This window comes from Dermacentor andersoni, chromosome 2, assembly GCF_023375885.2.
Source record: "Dermacentor andersoni chromosome 2, qqDerAnde1_hic_scaffold, whole genome shotgun sequence".
Taxonomy (NCBI): Eukaryota; Metazoa; Arthropoda; class Arachnida; order Ixodida; family Ixodidae; genus Dermacentor; species Dermacentor andersoni.
In genome coordinates this window covers 60,565,214-60,582,558 of record NC_092815.1, presented here as the reverse complement: position 1 = coordinate 60,582,558, position 17,345 = coordinate 60,565,214, and the positions used below count along the sequence as shown (strand labels likewise).

Sequence of the window (17,345 nt, the reverse complement as noted above, 5' to 3'; positions counted from 1 at the left end):
CAAGGAACGAGTCACGCGCGTCTGGATCGGGCGTACGTATCTGTTGAACTGATACCGTACTGCGGCGAATACAGCGTACAACCAGTGCCGTTCAGTGACCATTGTCTTGTTGTCTTCCATGTAGGTAAAAGAAAAGGAACGAAAAGCAAATTTGTGTGGGAAAACTGGAAACTTAATGAGAAGCTTCTAAACGATGATATCTTCGTGGATCGCGTTACGTCGGCGATACACGAACTGCCAATGGCGGACAACGAACTTCTGGGAGCGAAGTGGGAAAGATTTAAGCAGGCAATGAAAATGATGGCAATTGAACGATCGTGCGCTATAAAGCAAAAGCAAAGGCTGCAGGAAAACACGCTGAGAGACGACCTAAAGTTTTTGATAATGCAAGAAGGAAAGCAGCCAGGCACTTGCACCGAAGAAATGCGCACCGTCAAGCAGAAACTAGAGGCAATAGATACGGAGCGATATCGAGGAGCGATCGTGAGGGCGAGGGCACAGCGGCTGATAGCGGGCGAAATGCCCACAAAACGTGCTTTCGGCTTGGAAAAAAGGCACGCCCGCAAGAATGACATACCAAAAATAGAGTGGAACGGTGTAATCTTCGTAGACAAAGGAAATATAGAAAGGGCCTTTTATGAATACTACAGCGGGCTCTTTGGTTACACCAAAGTAAGAACCGAAGACTTCAAGACCCGTTTCCTCTCTTTAATGCCGCGGCTTAGTGATGATACGAAAGAGCGGCTAGAACTGCCCATTTCAACAGAAGTGCGGAAAGCCATAGAAGACCTCAACCCGGGAAAGTCCCCAGGACCAGACGGGCTAGTAGCACCGCTTTATAAGGCATTCAAAGATGATTTAGCACCGGTTTTGGCTACACTGTTTAATGAGGCTTATGACAAGGATATGCTTCCTCCTTCATTTTTAACATCCCATACAATTTTAATACCAAAAAGCGAAGATGAAGCTAGACTGCGACAGGTTACCGCTTACCGACCCATATCCCTGACTAATGTAGACTACAAGATCTTCATGAAAATTCTGGCTAAAAGACTCCAAGCCGTGATGCAAGAATTAGTGGGACCACATCAGACCTGTGGTATCAAAGGTCGCACCATATATACCAACATACACACAGCCCGGTCCGTGCTCGAGTGTTGCGACGCTTTGCATGAAAGCATCGCAATGCTCCAGCTCGATCTAGAGAAAGCCTTCGACAGGGTGCCGCATGACCTCTTGTTCTCTGTTTTAGAGCACGTTAATGTCGGATCAGTCATCTGCCAAGGCGTAGCCATGGCGTACAGAGGATGCACGACGCGGTTGTTAGTAAATAAGGGGGTGGGAGCGCGCATCCAAGTGCAACGCTCTGTGCGTCAGGGTTGCCCCCTGTCACCATTGCTTTTTTGTTTGTATATTGAACCTTTTTGTTTGAGCGTTATTGAAAGCAACAGCGTTCATGGTTTTCGTTTGCATGCGGCGGAGGTCCGCATTCTCGCGTATGCTGATGACATTGCCGTATTCTGTGCTGACTACGAAAGCGTTCGTGTTGTGGTTCAAATTGTGAAAGACTTTTGTTCTGTGAGCGGGAGTGCTGTGAATTGGGCTAAGTGTTTGGGGTTCTGGCACGGCGACTGGCCCTTAACCCCAACGAATTTCGCAAACATGACTTGGACAGCAACCCCAGTAAAATATTTAGGAGTGCCGCTGGAGAATTATCGCGACAGTGAGCCATATTGGAAATGCCAAGTTGCTGAAATGCGTGAAAAGGCCGACAGGCTCAAAGGCTTCAGCTGGTCTATTTTCGCGCGTGCCACAATTTGTAACCTTTTTTTTGTAACCAAGCTGTGGTATGTCTTGCAAGCAATTCATTGTTCTCGCGTCAATGTGCAGAAGCTGCACCGTGTATTTGCGGTTTTTGTGTGGGGAAGCACTTGGGAGCGGACACGACGCACCAATCTGTTTCACCGCGTCCGCTCTGGAGGACTAGGTTTGGCCCATCTATATCTGCGCCAGTTGGTTAACCGATTTATGTTTTTTCGTGACACGAATGACCCCTTTTTGCGAACTGTGTGTCAGGTTAGGTTGGGCAGGGTTTTGCCAAATTTGGTTGTTAGTTCGGAGAGTATGCAAGGGAGCATTTTTGGCTTCCTTAAAGAGGTGTACATGGCATGTCGCGTCTTGCAAGTGCGATTTTCGTTTGAATATTTGTCAGTGGTGTCGCGAAAGAAACTTTATAAGGACCTGTGTGAGGTCTTTCTTCTGGTACCGTTGTACAGGTCGTTGTACTGTGCAGGTCCATGGCAGTCAGTTCTAAAACGTGTGAAAAGAATGACTGTACCAGGCGGAGTTAAAAGTTTCTTCTTTAAGCTCCATACGAACACTCTTGAAGTCAAGACGTATTTGGAAGCGAAGGGTTTCTTTGTGCCTTGGGGAAATCATTGTTTCATATGCCGGAAGCCGGAAACTATCGAACATGTTTTCTTAGATTGTTGGGAAGCCCTTTTCTTTTGGGACATTCTCCAACGCACGATTAAAAAAGACTTACCGGTTGATGCTTTCGGAATTAGATTTCTGCCCGTCGAGAGTGAAGACGGGGTTCCTTTTGACATGATTATGATATTGGGACTGTACAGTATTTGGCGATCCAGGATGGCGGTCAGCCACGCAGACATTGATGCCAGGCCGATAAGACAGTATTTTTGTGAATCTGTTAGCAGAGCTATTGAAGGATACAAGATACAAGACCCAGTGCCTGAGTGGCTTCCAAGAATGGAAGCTTTGCTACACATGCGTGAATTTTAATATCATCACGTAACCCCAAGTGAGGGTGACGTATTTTTAGCATACGTGTTGTGTTCTTCGCGCGGACTGATTTTGTAAACTGACGTGTTGAAGTCGGCAATAAAGAAAAAAAAAAAAAGTCACCGTAGCGCGATCGGTAGAGCAACGCACGCACAATTCGGAGGTTGTGGGTTGGTCTCCCACCGGCGAAAAGTTATCTTTTCGTGCACTTTCATTTCTCTTAACTTTATTACTTTCTACATTTCAATTTCACAGCTAATTTCGCCGATGATTTTCTTGGCTTCGTTTTGTTGGTTGTATATGACTATTATATATATACACACAGAGGTGTAACCTGTGTTTTGGTGCTTCAAGAGTCCCACCAGGCGAAACCTCTCCAGAACTCAATCAATAGCTCTCTTTCTTTCTCAAGACTCCCACAACTGGTGTCCATAAGGCTACACATTAAGACTATCTACACGCACCTCTTCGGCAAAGTGTAATCACTTAATGAAACACTAATGAATTAAGCGAAATTAGTATAAGCTTCAGCTAGAACACGTTCACTGACTATTTTTAATATAATGCATATTTTTCTTTGTTTTCTTCTTCCTTCCTTTTCCCTTTTTTTTTTTTTTTGCTCACATGTCGAAGCGCGGGTACGTCCATGTCACGTCAAATATTTCAAGGTATTTTCTTTTACGCGGATCGACTCGGAGCCGAAAAAGGCCTCGATACTTCCTAGGTGGAATCCTAGGTTAAAATTGCGTTGTACGTTGTACATTGATAAATAGCTATCTACACATGAGCATATGCTTCCAAAATACATGGCCTCACGGCAAACCAATGAGTTAAAGCTTACGCCACTGGGTGACACTGTGATTCGAAGTCGCGCCAGACTGCAGGAGACTTATCTGGTAGTTAAGTGCCCTTAAATATTGATGTCTGCAAACAGCAAAAGAATGGGAAAACGTATCACGTTCTGTTGATGTATCGCCGCCCCAATGTCCATCCTCAAAGAGTATATATTCTCCAAGAACGCCGCGACAACGGTGAGCCCCTCGCGTTTCGCTGCGTCTCCGGTCAATTCGACGGAATGATTCGGTAGACAATTTGGGGCTACACAAGCGAAGTTGGCACGCTTTTGGACTCCAATCTCCGTCGAATCAACCGAAATGAAACGTACCAGCTTCTTGCTCTGCAGCGTATAGTACAGTTCGCGTCAACCAACAAGAAACGAAAACCACTTGTACGTATCTATTGAGGCTATAGTTCTATTCAACTGACGTTGCACATGGGAGGCTTAGCGGCAAAAAATGGCTATGACAGGTAGCCGGGTCTGGGATCTGGATGGCTTGCGCGCGCCGTAGCTTCTTCTGCGCTGCAAGCAATCCATGATTTATTTATTTATTTATTTATTTATTTATTTATTTATTTATTTATTTATTTATTTATTTATTTATTTGTTTATCGGCCGAAAGCATCGCTGGCTGTAAGAGGCGTTGATTAACTTGGACCAGCTGGTATTTTTTAAGCTGCACTTAAATATAAATACAAAAGTGTTTTCTTGCATTTTCTTTCTGGAAATGCGGCCGGTAATCGAACCGGCGACCTCGCGCTTAGCAGCAGGACGAGATAGCCATTGAGCCACCGGAGCAAGTCTCACAGTCAGTGAGTACAAAGCAAGAACAGACAGTAAAAAAAGAGAAAAGAAAGAAAACTAGCAACAACCTGTTTTCTTACGTCGTATACTTACACATGGGAAAGCATAAGGTGGCCATCACCGCAGCATTAGCATAGGAATGTGACTTATCTTGCCCTCACGGACAAACATGCCACCTCGGGTGGTGTAAGTAATTACACGCTTGGCGGTAATCTCGGCCGTGCGGCAGCTCGCAACTCGGCTCGAGTGGCTCACATGCGTTTCGAATTTGCGGGAAAAAGTCATTTGCATGAGATTCAGAGCGGAAGGCAGGTGGTGTGTTCCAGACGTGAAGGCTAAAAAAAATACGACACCCCCTCCCCCTCTACTTCCCTCCGGTCTGCGCAAGGTTCGTTCCTCCCGTCCCATCGACGCTCTCTGGGAAATTGCCGAGCCCACGCCGGGCGTTACTATTCGCCTTCCACCCCCCCGCCCCGCTCTTTCCCCACGGGATCGGCAACAGAACTGCGAGTATAACGCGCGGCACGTGTGGAATATCGACTCGCGGTGCGACGGCATCAATCACTACCGTCACGAGGAGTAGGCCTAATCCCTCTCCCCTCGCCCATATTCCCTTTCCTTCCGTAGTTTCCACGCTTAAAGGAGGACTGAGAAAACTGAGTCAGTGATCCCTCGACTGCGGTTCAGTTCCCGCAACTTATAAGGCCTAGTGTGTCTCAACACCACCTCTCCGTACTCAGATTGCGGAGTATGCCTGAAGATTAGTTTATTGACGGGGTTTTTTTGGCGTCCCAACGCAACACGGAGGTATTCTGCAAGTTACCACCTAGCGGACGTGTCCATTTTGTTTGCTGCTGGAATTCTGATTGTCTGGGCTGGGGTACGCGTCAGAAGGAGACAGGCGTACCAGCTAATCAGCGCTTCTGGAGCAGGCGAAATGAATATGTCCACCAGGTGGGCACTTACAGAAGAGCCCCCTGGACTACGAGAGATGCCCCACTGAGGGGCTTCAATATTTAAGGCGAAAGCCCAAGTTACTCATACACCCCGATGGTCTGGAAAACGCGTCGTGCGGTACAGAAGGTCACGTGAGCTCCCCTCGCGCAGACACACGCTCGTGCCCCTGCTCTCGCGTTAGTCGTCGTCTTCTTCCACACCTGGCTTCGATGCCACTCATCACGCCTACAAAAAACGCACAATTAATTAATATAAAGGTAATTAAGGCACTCGAGCCCACGACCTTTGGTGGGAGTCGCACCCTAAAGCTTTGGTGGGAGTTGAACTCACGACCATTGGTGTTAATTAGGAGCAAGTTTATTAAAGCTCAGTTAATTAACGTAGCGTCAATTGAGACACTCGAACCCACGTACCATTCTCACTCGGTGCTCCTAGACGAATCTCCATCCCATTTCGAAGCGTTGTCCTGCGAAGGAACTTGACAGGATGTAAGCCGAAGTACCCATTCGTCTGGTTGATAAACCAACGTCTTTGTTTGCAGGATTCGCGGTATTTCTAAAGTCCTCAGATGGTCACCGATATTGCGTCGAGCTGACTCGCTTGAACGAAGTTGTACTGCGTTAGCGCCACCTACTGCCAACAGTGGAGCAAGTTCTTTGCCTGCTAGGTGACAAAAAAAGTTTTCTAGAAGTTGGATGCTACAGCCAGCTTTCACCAGGTCAAGCTCGCTACAGAGTCTCAAGAGCTGACAACGCTTCTCATGCCGTTTTATCGATACCGTTTTTTCCATCTATCATTTGGCATCACGTCGGCCTTTGAATACTTCCATAAACAGATGGCACGGATTCTCGATGGTCAAGAAGGCGTCACTAATATGATAGACGACCTCCTTGACTTCGTCTGCGACAATAAAGATCATGATGTCCGCTCCGGTCAAGCCCTTTCTCGCCTCGCCAAAGTCGAAATATAACCCTTAACCGAGACATGTGCCGCTTCGGTGTATTCGAAGAATCTTTCTTGGGGGTGATCGTTTGTGCTGATGGCATCAGACTCGATGAAATTGGAGGCTATCAAGGCTCTAGAAGTGCCCAAGGACATAGCAGAAGTTCTCCGACCCCTCGGGATGCTGAACTATCTCGCCAGGTTCCTTTCCAACACCTCCGAGATTACGACTCCCCTATACGAGTTCTCCTGAGGAACAAAACGGCGGGGTGGTGGCAACATGGACAACTGTCATCCTTTTGTAAAATCAAAGAACTGCTCTCGTCGGAGAGGTGCACGGCTAAGTACCGCCCCTCCTACGCCACCACATTTTCCGCAGACGCCTCTGTTTCCCTAACTATCTCGTGGTGCCGCCTGCGTTCCCTCCTGCATTCCCGCGCACGTATAAACGTCACTTCCTATTTCGATGCTAAAGTGTATACGGCCCCTCTCGAAGCACGGTGTCGGTACCGCCTCAGCATTCCTGTCCCAACATTCGATAGTGGCCCCACATAAAAATGAGATCGGCACGTGAATTTAGCCGGAGGCAAGATAGTTATGTGGCCGCGCGACTCGCCGCTTGAAGCACTTTGAGTGCATTTGCGGGTTTCTTTCACGCTTGGAAAAACACTTTTATGTAGCTGGTACTGAGCAAGAGGAAGCTGTATCTGAAGTTTTTAATGCTGCTCTACATGTTTCTCATTGACACTTTTCATCTAATTATAATATTTGAGGAGTTGATTAATTAATTAAGACGAATTATCTACTTAGGCGAAACGCAAAGGATCTTCTGAGTATCTCCAAGCGACTGAAAACAACATTACCTTGGTCCTGCCCAGCTACCTGGCATTTGTATATGTTTAACTCTTAGCGCATGATAGTTGGAACACCCTGTATACTAGAATTTTTGCTCACGGGACGCCGGCGCCGGACGCTGACACCAGATATTCTGCGATATGGGGCCTTTAACACTGTCGTGTTAATACACGTACAGTCAACGACAAAAGTTTTCTGACCGTCGGATCTTATAAAATGTTGAATTTCCAACCAGCCTGTAAGCGTAGCCATGCAGTAAAACCGTGTATAGCGACGCTATTCGCTTGTACTAGTAGTGGTTCAAAATGTGAATACGAGGCTGCCTTGTGAGGCGGTGGCACTATTAAGCTTTTTCTCAAGTCGCGTAGTCCGTAAACCTTCTCGGTTTACTGTAAGTGGCCCACAGTATATACAGCGTACAGGAATTTGGGAAGGGACGGCCGACACCGATGGCTGCCGCTGAAGCAATGATTTAGGGTGGCGCCTGTAGTTAAAACGTGCAAACTATATCCTGCGTTGTGCATAATAACAATTCCCTGCAGTGCAGGAACCTTACAGCATTCCTTCCTTTCTTTTGATAGTGTTGTCTGTGTATCTGCGTGGTATGACTATTCCGAAGCCATTTTCTCCCTTTTACACCTGGCAGTGTACATTGTATATGCCGTATAATAAATGGTGCAACCTTCTGTAGGGGAACCCAAACTCAGTCATTAGCACCGTCTTGTATGCATACAGCTCGCAAACCACATGGATTGCAGCTATAACAGATGACGCTGAAACGATCCTCATAAATTGCCGTGACGTGCTCGCACACCACTCTGCGCGGGGAGGTGTTAGATCCTCGTAGTCCATGCCGGTATCCGATCCCTGACTGTAAAATCGGCTCAGGGCCGTGACATCAGATAACAGAGGGTCCAGGCCACAGCACAGCTCCAGGGTTCGTTTATTCCCACGTGCATTATTGATTTGTTTACAAGAGCGCTTACCAACGCAACGACAACGCTGAACATAACACGTGGAAGTATACCGATAGATGAACAGCGTTTTCCCCTGTGTAACTGTTCTCCTCATGTGAAGGCTGTAGCGCCTGTCCCGATGTTATTTTCTTACTCGGCCGATACTACGTCCTGGTTCATAATGAGCGGCCTCTTTAGCAATACTGGAGGAAGGAAGACGGAATCGAAGTTCTTGAAAACCACGCTCATCCTCGACTCCGGCTCCTGCAGCGAATCGGAAGGCCACTGCATTGGCGGGAAGACTATAGCCGTGCCGAGCCGCGTCGTTCGCGGCGACCCACCATCACCGCACGTCTGCGATGCCCACGACGTTATCGATCTTTGCCGAGAGCCAATATCCTTTCCGACAACAGGATCCAAAAGTGACAGTGGCAACGGCTCGATACGCGCTTCACGGTGCCGCACTCACTGCGCTGCCGCTGCAGCTTGCGTCACCGAGGCTACGCAGTTACGACGACGTCGCCGCCGGTCGCCTAAAAATGAGGTTTCTCAACGGAGTGGCACGAACAGCGTCCTGTGGGGGAGAAAGGGAATAAAGGAAAGCGAGAAACTGAGAGAGGTCGTGCGGCTCTGAATCTCTCTAGAAGTCGTATATAGGAAGGGCGGAAATAGGGAAAGGAGGGACAGAAAGATTTATCGGGACAAGGCACAGAGCTCGAGAAATTGGCTTCATTTTTATTTTTCGGAGTACACTTTTCGGAGCACGAAGAACCGCACGAAAGAAGGTGTGTGTGGGTGTAGTGAGGCAGGATGTAAGGCTCAGAAAATAAAGGAATAAGGAATGTGGCGTCATAGAGGAGAAAGAACGATTTTGAGCATGTCTTCCAAGTAGCGGTTCAAACTTGACAGAACTAACAGAAACTAGGGGCGGATAGCATTACGCGTACAGAGATACACACGAGGCGTAGACGGCTGAGGAACTATTGGAACTCGCTCACGAGATCGCCGTTGTGACGAAGTTAGGCAGTGGGAGCGGAGAATGTTACAACTTCGCCTCTATTTTCTATGAATTTCAGGGGTGCCTTACTTATGTCATAAGAAAGGGAAAATTTTCATTACGAAGTCATGTTTACTGTAACGCCACCTATTCATACAGCACGTAACAGATAATTGACCGCGACCAAAGACCCTTCGGTGCTCTTTGTGCAATGAAGATGTCATGAGAGAACGTGAAGGACGGTTACGTCCTCTTCGCGCTTCGTCAGCTCTGATGCCACCTATTACTCTAACTATTTCGCCATCACTTCGGCGCCAGAACATATTACCGACATGCAAACCTAATAACTGTTGTCTCGGCGTCCTGTTACGCAAATTAGCTTCGGAAAATATAAATTTTTCTAATAATTAACGGCTGCAAATGCACTTGCCATAGTTCCACGTGAACATGCAATTGGCTGTGAATGCTCTCTGAGAAAAATAATATTTCAAAAGCTAAATTCCTTTAAATCACTTCCTCATAGGTTGTACATATGTTGCTAAGCTTTTCTTACGTCTTCCTCCGCCGGTTGCAGTGGCGTAGGATTTCATACGTATTTAAAATAATGGTGACTTCTCTTAAAAGCACTTGAGAGAGAGAAAGGTTTAATGATACGAAATGCAGAAAGGTCGGCCTGAAGTACATTCTTCTAGCCAGCTACTCTGCGTTGGTGGAAGGAGAAAAGGGAAAGAAAGAGGGAAGGAAAAGGCGCATGATGGGTGACGACGACGAGGAAAGATGTAAAGCATAGAGTAAGCAGCTTGGACAACTTAAAGCCTACAGTCCAGACCCGTGCTTTCTAGAAATCAAGTAAGGCATGGATAGCCTTAAAAAGTCGATTTAACGTCTGACCAAGGGCCTAAAATAAAGTCCTCCGACAGAGGTGGGCTGCTGAGGCACGTAAGGACATTGTTCCGCTTTTGACGCTCTTCCGCGTACTGAGGGCAGTCACACAGCACATGACCTATAGTCTCTTTCACATTGCACAGTTCACAGTCTGGTGACTCGGTGTGACGCATGAGGGCCACGTACCCGCGCGTAAGCGCTACCCCCACCCTAAGTCTGTGCAGCAGGTTGGCACAGCTGCGCTGAATTTTGGGTGGTAGCCTAAATTTCATGGTGGGGTCCTATCTTTGAAGCTGTTGAAATCTGTTGAATAGCTGTGGGTCGCCGAGCAGTTTTGATATTAAATACTAATTAATTAATTTAGTGAGTGAGTGAGTGAGTGAGTGAGTGAGTGAGTGAGTGAGTGAGTGAGTGAGTGAGTGAGTGAGTGAGTGAGTGAGTGAGTGAGTGAGTGAGTGAGTGAGTGAGTGAGTGAGTGAGTGAGTGAGCGAGTGAGCGAGCGAGTGAGCGAGTGAGTGAGTGAGTGAGTGAGTGAGTGAGTGAGTGAGTGAGTGAGTGAGTGAGTGAGTGAGCGAGTGAGGAAGCTTCCATCTCATTCGTAAATTAAGCGAGGTCAGAGCCAGTCTATTTCGCAACCTGAATAAGCGTATTAAAAAAAATCACGTTACGAGTTGTGTCATAATTTAGGTAAGTAATCCACTGTGGCCTGAAACTGACGCACCTTGAGAGTAGGTGATCATCCTCTTTTTGAGTGTGTGTAACTTAGCATCAATGAAGTAGCCGTCGGTTCTTGAGACACTCTTATATTTGTGCCTCGACTACTGCCACACTTGTCACCGCTTGCACCTCTTCATTTCTATGAGGCACACACCTGTGACCTATGTGCAGAATATGAAAGAAACCTAGGTTTCTTGCCTACATGTGAGCTCTAATGAAGCCCCTGCAATACCTTACAAATCCAGACTCGGACGGCACCGTCTTCTCAATTTTATAAAGCTTTGATAGCTACGAAGCAGCTGCATCTCTAGCTCATATTAAATAAATTTTCCTATGTCTCCCAACACACAGCGCGCCTTTGCTGACCTACTTTTTACAGCGATGCTAGAAGTGTACTTGCCCTTTTCTTTTGACTGCCAGTGCGGCGTTCTCTCGCACGTCAATAAAGCACAATGCGGCAAATCCTTACAAATTTTTGTAATCACGCCTCCAAGAACGGCCCCGTACAGCGTCCACAACTTCCTTTCATTTCTTATTTTCAAAGAACACATTGCACTGGCTGGATAGCTCCAACGTTGCAACGATTCCGAATCGTTTGTCACAAAGCCCGGACCATTTGTCTCGCAAGTGGTGATCTAAGAAGCCGCCATGTTTTCCTCGCCAACGACGCGCTCAGTTTATCCTCGCAGACGAACTTCGGGGTCTCGAGATATCAGCGCGAGCCACTCCCCTACCAGCTTCTCTCTTCCGCCGTATCCCCGCTGCTCGTCCTATAGGCCACTCGGAGAGGAGCAGTCGGCGAGTGTCGGCAGCTCTCGTCGTCCACTCGCAACGGACACTACATACACAGGCACTAGAACGAAACTAAACCGTATAGAGTTCGTGGCAGCAGTACACCATTTTCTCACTTACGGGCTTCCATGGGCGCCTCTCACTTTGTATGCGGCAGAGGCCGAGAAAGACAGCGCCCTGGTCGTAAAGGCGAAGCCTCTATATCGGCGCAGCGGGTGACGCCAATCTCGGCCGGCATTTATTGCGGCGCCGCGCCCGAGTCGCCTTGTTCTGATATGTGCGTGTGTGAGAGATGGTGCGCTCCGCGCTGCGAAAACGCGTTTCTTCTTTTCCTTTTTGTTTTTGCTTCTTCGATTCCTCTATTTCTTCTTCCTCCGGTTGGTCAACGAAGAACATTGACGTGGTGCGCCCGTTTTCTCCCACATGCCGGACAGTGGCCACCACGCCCGCACAAAGTGGAACAAACAAAAAATGATAAACCTAAACGGTCAACACACTCTCTCGACGCCAGTGTTCTCAACTGCAGGAAGTATATAAACAAGAGCTCCAGAACTTCTATATACGCGGCAGGTCAATACGTCGAGCCAAGGGAAGAGAAATTTGAAAAGAGGACTCTGGCGTGCGTTATGAGCGGGAGGCAAACATAAGATCACACGACAAAAAGAAAGAAAGGCGCTAAGGCAAGCAGAAAATAAAAGGGTTCGTCACGAGTGCGCCAACGACAGTCGAACTGGGACGGTGAAGAGAATCGGCGAAGAAAAGCGAGAAAGAAAGTAGGCGCGGACAAGGGAATGGGATAAGATGAACAAGGACGAAGAAGTTGGCAAATGTGCGTGATGAAAGCGCGCAAACCAAACAGAACTTACCGTCGATAAGGAACGCTCGGCAAAGAAGAAATGAGAGTCGCTGTACGCGAAGGCGAAATCTCCGGACCTGGGAAGCAGCTCTCGAAAACAGAAAAAAAGAAAGCACAGAGGTCCGAAATGGCCGAACGCTGCGGACGAGATGGCCACGCGCGTTCCCGGCGCACCAGCGCACAGATCTCCTCCTACCTCGGCCATGATTGATTCGACGAGGTCCCTACCCCCCCCCCCCTCCCCCATCCCCACCCCGCCCCAACCTCCTTCCAGCTGCAACGGTGAACGTGGTGCAGTATATCAGTCCGAAGAGCTATCAGCGGGAAAAAAACCTTCTTCTTGAAAGCCGCGTAAAGGGCGTCTCTCGCAAACTCCGCACCTCATGCATCGCGGCGAATACGTAGGAAATAGCTGGAAAAATTAGGTAAAGAACTAAAATTAACGAATCAAACATGAAAAGGGGGCATTCCACCTTTATTTTTTCCGTTTTTTATTTTTATTTTCTTGAAGCTGATTTGTTGATTGTTGTCGTTTGTTTGGAATCCAGAGCTATCGTTCCGCCGCCAGCCTTTCAGTGCCGATTTTCTTCTCCCACTCCATTCGCGAATTATATCGATAGCGAGATCAGTGCGCTACACCGTTCTCGCGCCGCGCTCTCGTCGCTCCGAAAGCGATTCTGTGACAAAAGACATCCTCTTTACCGAATGAGGTGCTGCGATGGGGATCTCCTGGAGTACCTGCGCGAGAACTCGAGAACGAACGCGAGCCAATGGCTGGGCGTAAAGCTTAGTGGAAGTGGATCGGTCGCACTACAAAAAGGAGGCTCGCTACAATGCATCTGCTGAAACGAGAAGCAAAAGCCAGTATACAACTATCTTGGGGTTCATTTTGCCGGCACAGGATCCGCGAACCAGCAGATATCAAGAAGACGAAAAGACAAATCCATTCCGGGAGTGCGAACAGCAAGTTTTGAGACCGAATGGAATACGAATCGAATAGTGCCAGAGGCGAATCGAATCGAATAGCGAATACTTTCCAATAGTTTTCAAATATTGAACAGCCACATTTCGAGCACAATATCAAACGATATTCTCATCCGAGTAAAATCACAATGTTAGGAAGTTTCTGTCATTATACTGCGCGCTATGAAGCGCTGTTTATTAAAAGCGCCGATGGGGCATTAGTAGAGGATAAGCAGTGTTTATTCGCATATTCTTGGTGCACGAATGCTAGCGCTTTAGGCGGAAAAGTGTGGCTTCTTGAGGGACGTATCGTACACCCCTATACGTGCAACTTCTCGTGATTTATGCCTACTAAGGCCGTCAGGGTGAAATTTGTCGTACGTTGGCTCCAATTTAATGCTTAATCACGAACACTTGGTGATTTCAAGTTTTCGAAAACTATTCGTATTAACTATTCGATTCGAAGACCTAGTCGAATATGGCAATATATTCGATTCATTATTCGAAGCTTTCGAACATTCGCCCACCCCTACAAAATAGAATTAAAGAAAATGCTAAGGCGCGCCATGTTATGTGAAGACTCTCAGGAAGGGTGTACGGGAAATACACGAGAGGCTAAAGAGGATGGAAGGCGGAAACGGATAAAACGAAATTACATTTCCACGTGGAAGATTACAACTCCAGTGGCCCTCTACGAAGAAGGATACAACCAGGCCTGTTTGCTTTCCATGATGGAAACGTTGATTGCGACAGATAAGTGCTCTTCTCGCCATTTTCTCGTCTCGTTGAAAGCTGAACTTTGAGGATGATGGTGTCTTTCGATGGTGTACTCGTTTAAACACAGTTGGGACAACACGGATGAGATGGAATATGTTCCCAGTAGCCATCTATTGCGCTACGTCTTTGGCAAAGAGCTAGCTGTGGCTTCCATCTCGGCCACTGCCTGAAATGAGGATCTTCTCTGAACAAACATCACTCCTGGCGAGGCAAATAAATCCCTGGGAACGGGTTCGCAGTGCCTCTCGTGCTTGCTTGTCTTCGGAACCACTCGCGTCAACACCCACGTGCGCGCGTGTGAGTGCGTGGTTGAGCATGTGCTGCAATCAACCGAACGCGCCCTAACGTAGACTTTGCTTAAAAAGGTGCAGGAAGCTGCTGTGCAGGTTAGAGGAAACTTGTACTGTGGATTGTCTCTGTATGAAGCGGAAGAGGAGACATCAGTGCTCATCGTTCCCATGTGAACTCCCTGCCAAGTAGTGACCTATCCCAAGGCTTCTCAGCTTCGTTTCATTTGGTTTCTTCATTTATTTATTAAATATTCTCAGTTTCTTAGATATAAAATGAAACGCCCTACCACGCCTTCTTAACCCTGGCCCTATACATAAATACATGCGAGGAAGAGGTACAAACAGCGTGTATTATGGCCCTACGCATATCTATATGAAAAGACGAGGTATAAACAGCATGTATTACAGCATGTACTTTAACTTCTGATATTATGAATGAAAACGTGGAATTCATCATTTATCTTTATCTCTTTGTAGGAAACCCGTCTATTATATTGACGATGGCCAGCTGAGCCAGCGGTATTAAGTGTGTGCTTTTTATCTTACGAGCACACTGAGGCCGATGAGTACAAAGCAAGAAAAATAATTTACGACAGTTTAGCGTACAATACAACTTGGAGGTGCACCATGCCATCGGATAGTTACGTGGAAAGATCAAATGCATGCATGTAATTCCTTCTTATAGGTAGAAAGCAAATCTTCCGGTTTCATAATTCAAGCAATCTAGGCTGCGTGCATGCTTTATGTGACTCATCGAGAATTCCTTGCGTGTCCGTGCGAATTAAATAACGACCTGCGCAGATACTTCACAGAAAGGGCTGCTGCGGCTTGGCAATTACTTTCGCGCGCCCCCTTTTGCTTCGCCTTTTCGCGGCCCTTCTTTGTTTGTTTTCGTCCGGACGGGAATTTTCGTGGAGTAAGGTAAGCGCAAAGGCCGAGTCCCTCGTTCGACCCTTCGTGTGTGCATTCAGAACTGGAACTAATTAAACAGTCTCTCTCACTCCCCCAAGGAGCCGTTCCAATAACCTCTTTGTTTGGGATAAGCACGAAAACGCTTGAAATTAGCAACGTTCGCTTTGCCGTAATGCGTTCTCAAGTGGCGTGCTCATTTCGTCGGAACGCCGCAATTCGGCTCATTGAAGAGCGCATAGTGGCCGCTTCTCTGTCGTCGTTAGCAGCGTAATAAATGTGCCTTAGTGGATTACTACATGCTGAATACATACTCGTCATTATACATTAGCCACTGATCAAGTGTTGTTGTGCCATATCGGAGCAATAATAATTGGTACACTTTTAATCATGCGAACAAGACCGACACTTCTTGCATGGGCACGTGTGCAATAATGGTGCGGCCCTGGCAGTATCGGGCACCTGACGCTCTCCTTGACCCACAGCTATCGCAGAAGTTGATAAACGCAAAGGCCGCAGGAATACAGCGGCATTCACGCGCCGCACATGGAATCGCGAATGACGCGGTAGCTTTTGTCACAGGCATAATCAGCTCTGCGACTGCGTTTAATTGAACGGTTAGTGCTGTTGTTTGTGCGCGCATCACCTGTCATCCCTTTCCATTGCCTTTAGCATTCCATTTGTCCTTCTTTACCCGCTGTCCCTTCCCCCAGTGCAGGTTTACAAGCCAGTGGTAAAATGGCTAACCTCGCTGTCTTTGCTTCTCACCTTCTCTCTTTCTCTCTCTCTCTCCCTATATATATATATGAGATCCGAAAGGCAAGGAGATTAACCGGAAGATAGATATCCAGTTTGCTACCCTGCAGTGGGGAAGGGGCAAGGAGAGACAGAAAGATAAAGAAGCATACACAGCCACAGAGAGAGAGGGAAACACGCACACATACACACACACGCACACACAAAGGAACGCAGGAGCGTCATAGTCGTTCAAACAGGTTTCTTGGCCGGAGGAACTTCAGCTATTTCGTCGCCTTTTGGCGTGAAGACCGCATCAGCCGACACTCCGAGATCGTCTGCTGAGAAAGTAAGCGGGGACAATGACACAGGATCTGTTCGATTGTCTCCTTGCTGCCGCATCTACCACAGGTAGCATTGTCCGTCATTCCGATACAGCAAACAAATTCATTTGTAAAAGATGCCCCAAGCTACGGTCGACAGAGAACAGTTGTCTCGATTTGGGAAAGTCCAGATGGAATGCGTGGTCGGAGGGGTGGGTCCAGGCGGTGCAGTCGAGTATGCCGGAAACCTGGCGTGTTCCACGTGGATCGCTATGCATCATGCGCGAGTATGTGAAGCCTTGTTGCTGTATCGGTTTTTGATAGCGGAATGGGTTCCTTCACGGCATTTTCGTGAGCCCTGCAATCAGATTGGCATGTTCGTTGACCATGGTGCTGTGGTGGCCTGGGAGCGACTAAAGAGTCATGCCATGTCCTATTTCTGCTAGTTGGTGCGTAGCCGCCCATTTCCAGCGCATCCTGTTCTTGTGGTGCAAGTAGTAGAGCGGATAGCAGACAATGCAAGGTGGCCTTCGAATCAATAAATATGATCCATCTTCGTGGTAGATCTTCATGAATCATGCGAAGTACGCTGCGAAGTGCAGCAAGCTCTGCCGCAGCCGACGTTGTCGGGTGAGAGGTTTTAAACTGAATGGTCACGGCTTTTTAGGGGAAGATCACAGCTCCTGAAGATCCGTCCACAGTTGTGGAGCCATCAGTGTGAATGGGAAGATGGTGCTTGCATATCTCATGCAGCGTGAGTAGAGGTAGCTGCTTGAGTGCTGGTGACGAGAGTCCTGCTTTCGCTCGAATTCCTGGTACCGAAAGTCGTACTTGTGGGTGAGCCAAAAGCCAAGGAGGTGATGGCAGCCTTTCGGCAGGCGTATAATCTCGAGGGAGGCAGTCACGCTACGCCGATATTTCCTGTCAAAAGGAGGCACTGGGCCGGT

At 47.7% G+C, this 17,345-nt stretch overlaps 1 protein-coding gene across 1 annotated transcript in view; it reads right to left on the bottom strand.

Moving 5' to 3' along the window:
• The window catches only part of LOC126542218 (synaptogenesis protein syg-2-like), a 138,332-nt gene that overhangs the window by 97,091 nt on the left and 23,896 nt on the right, over nucleotides 1–17,345 (bottom strand). The gene's annotated exons all lie outside the window — the stretch shown is intronic.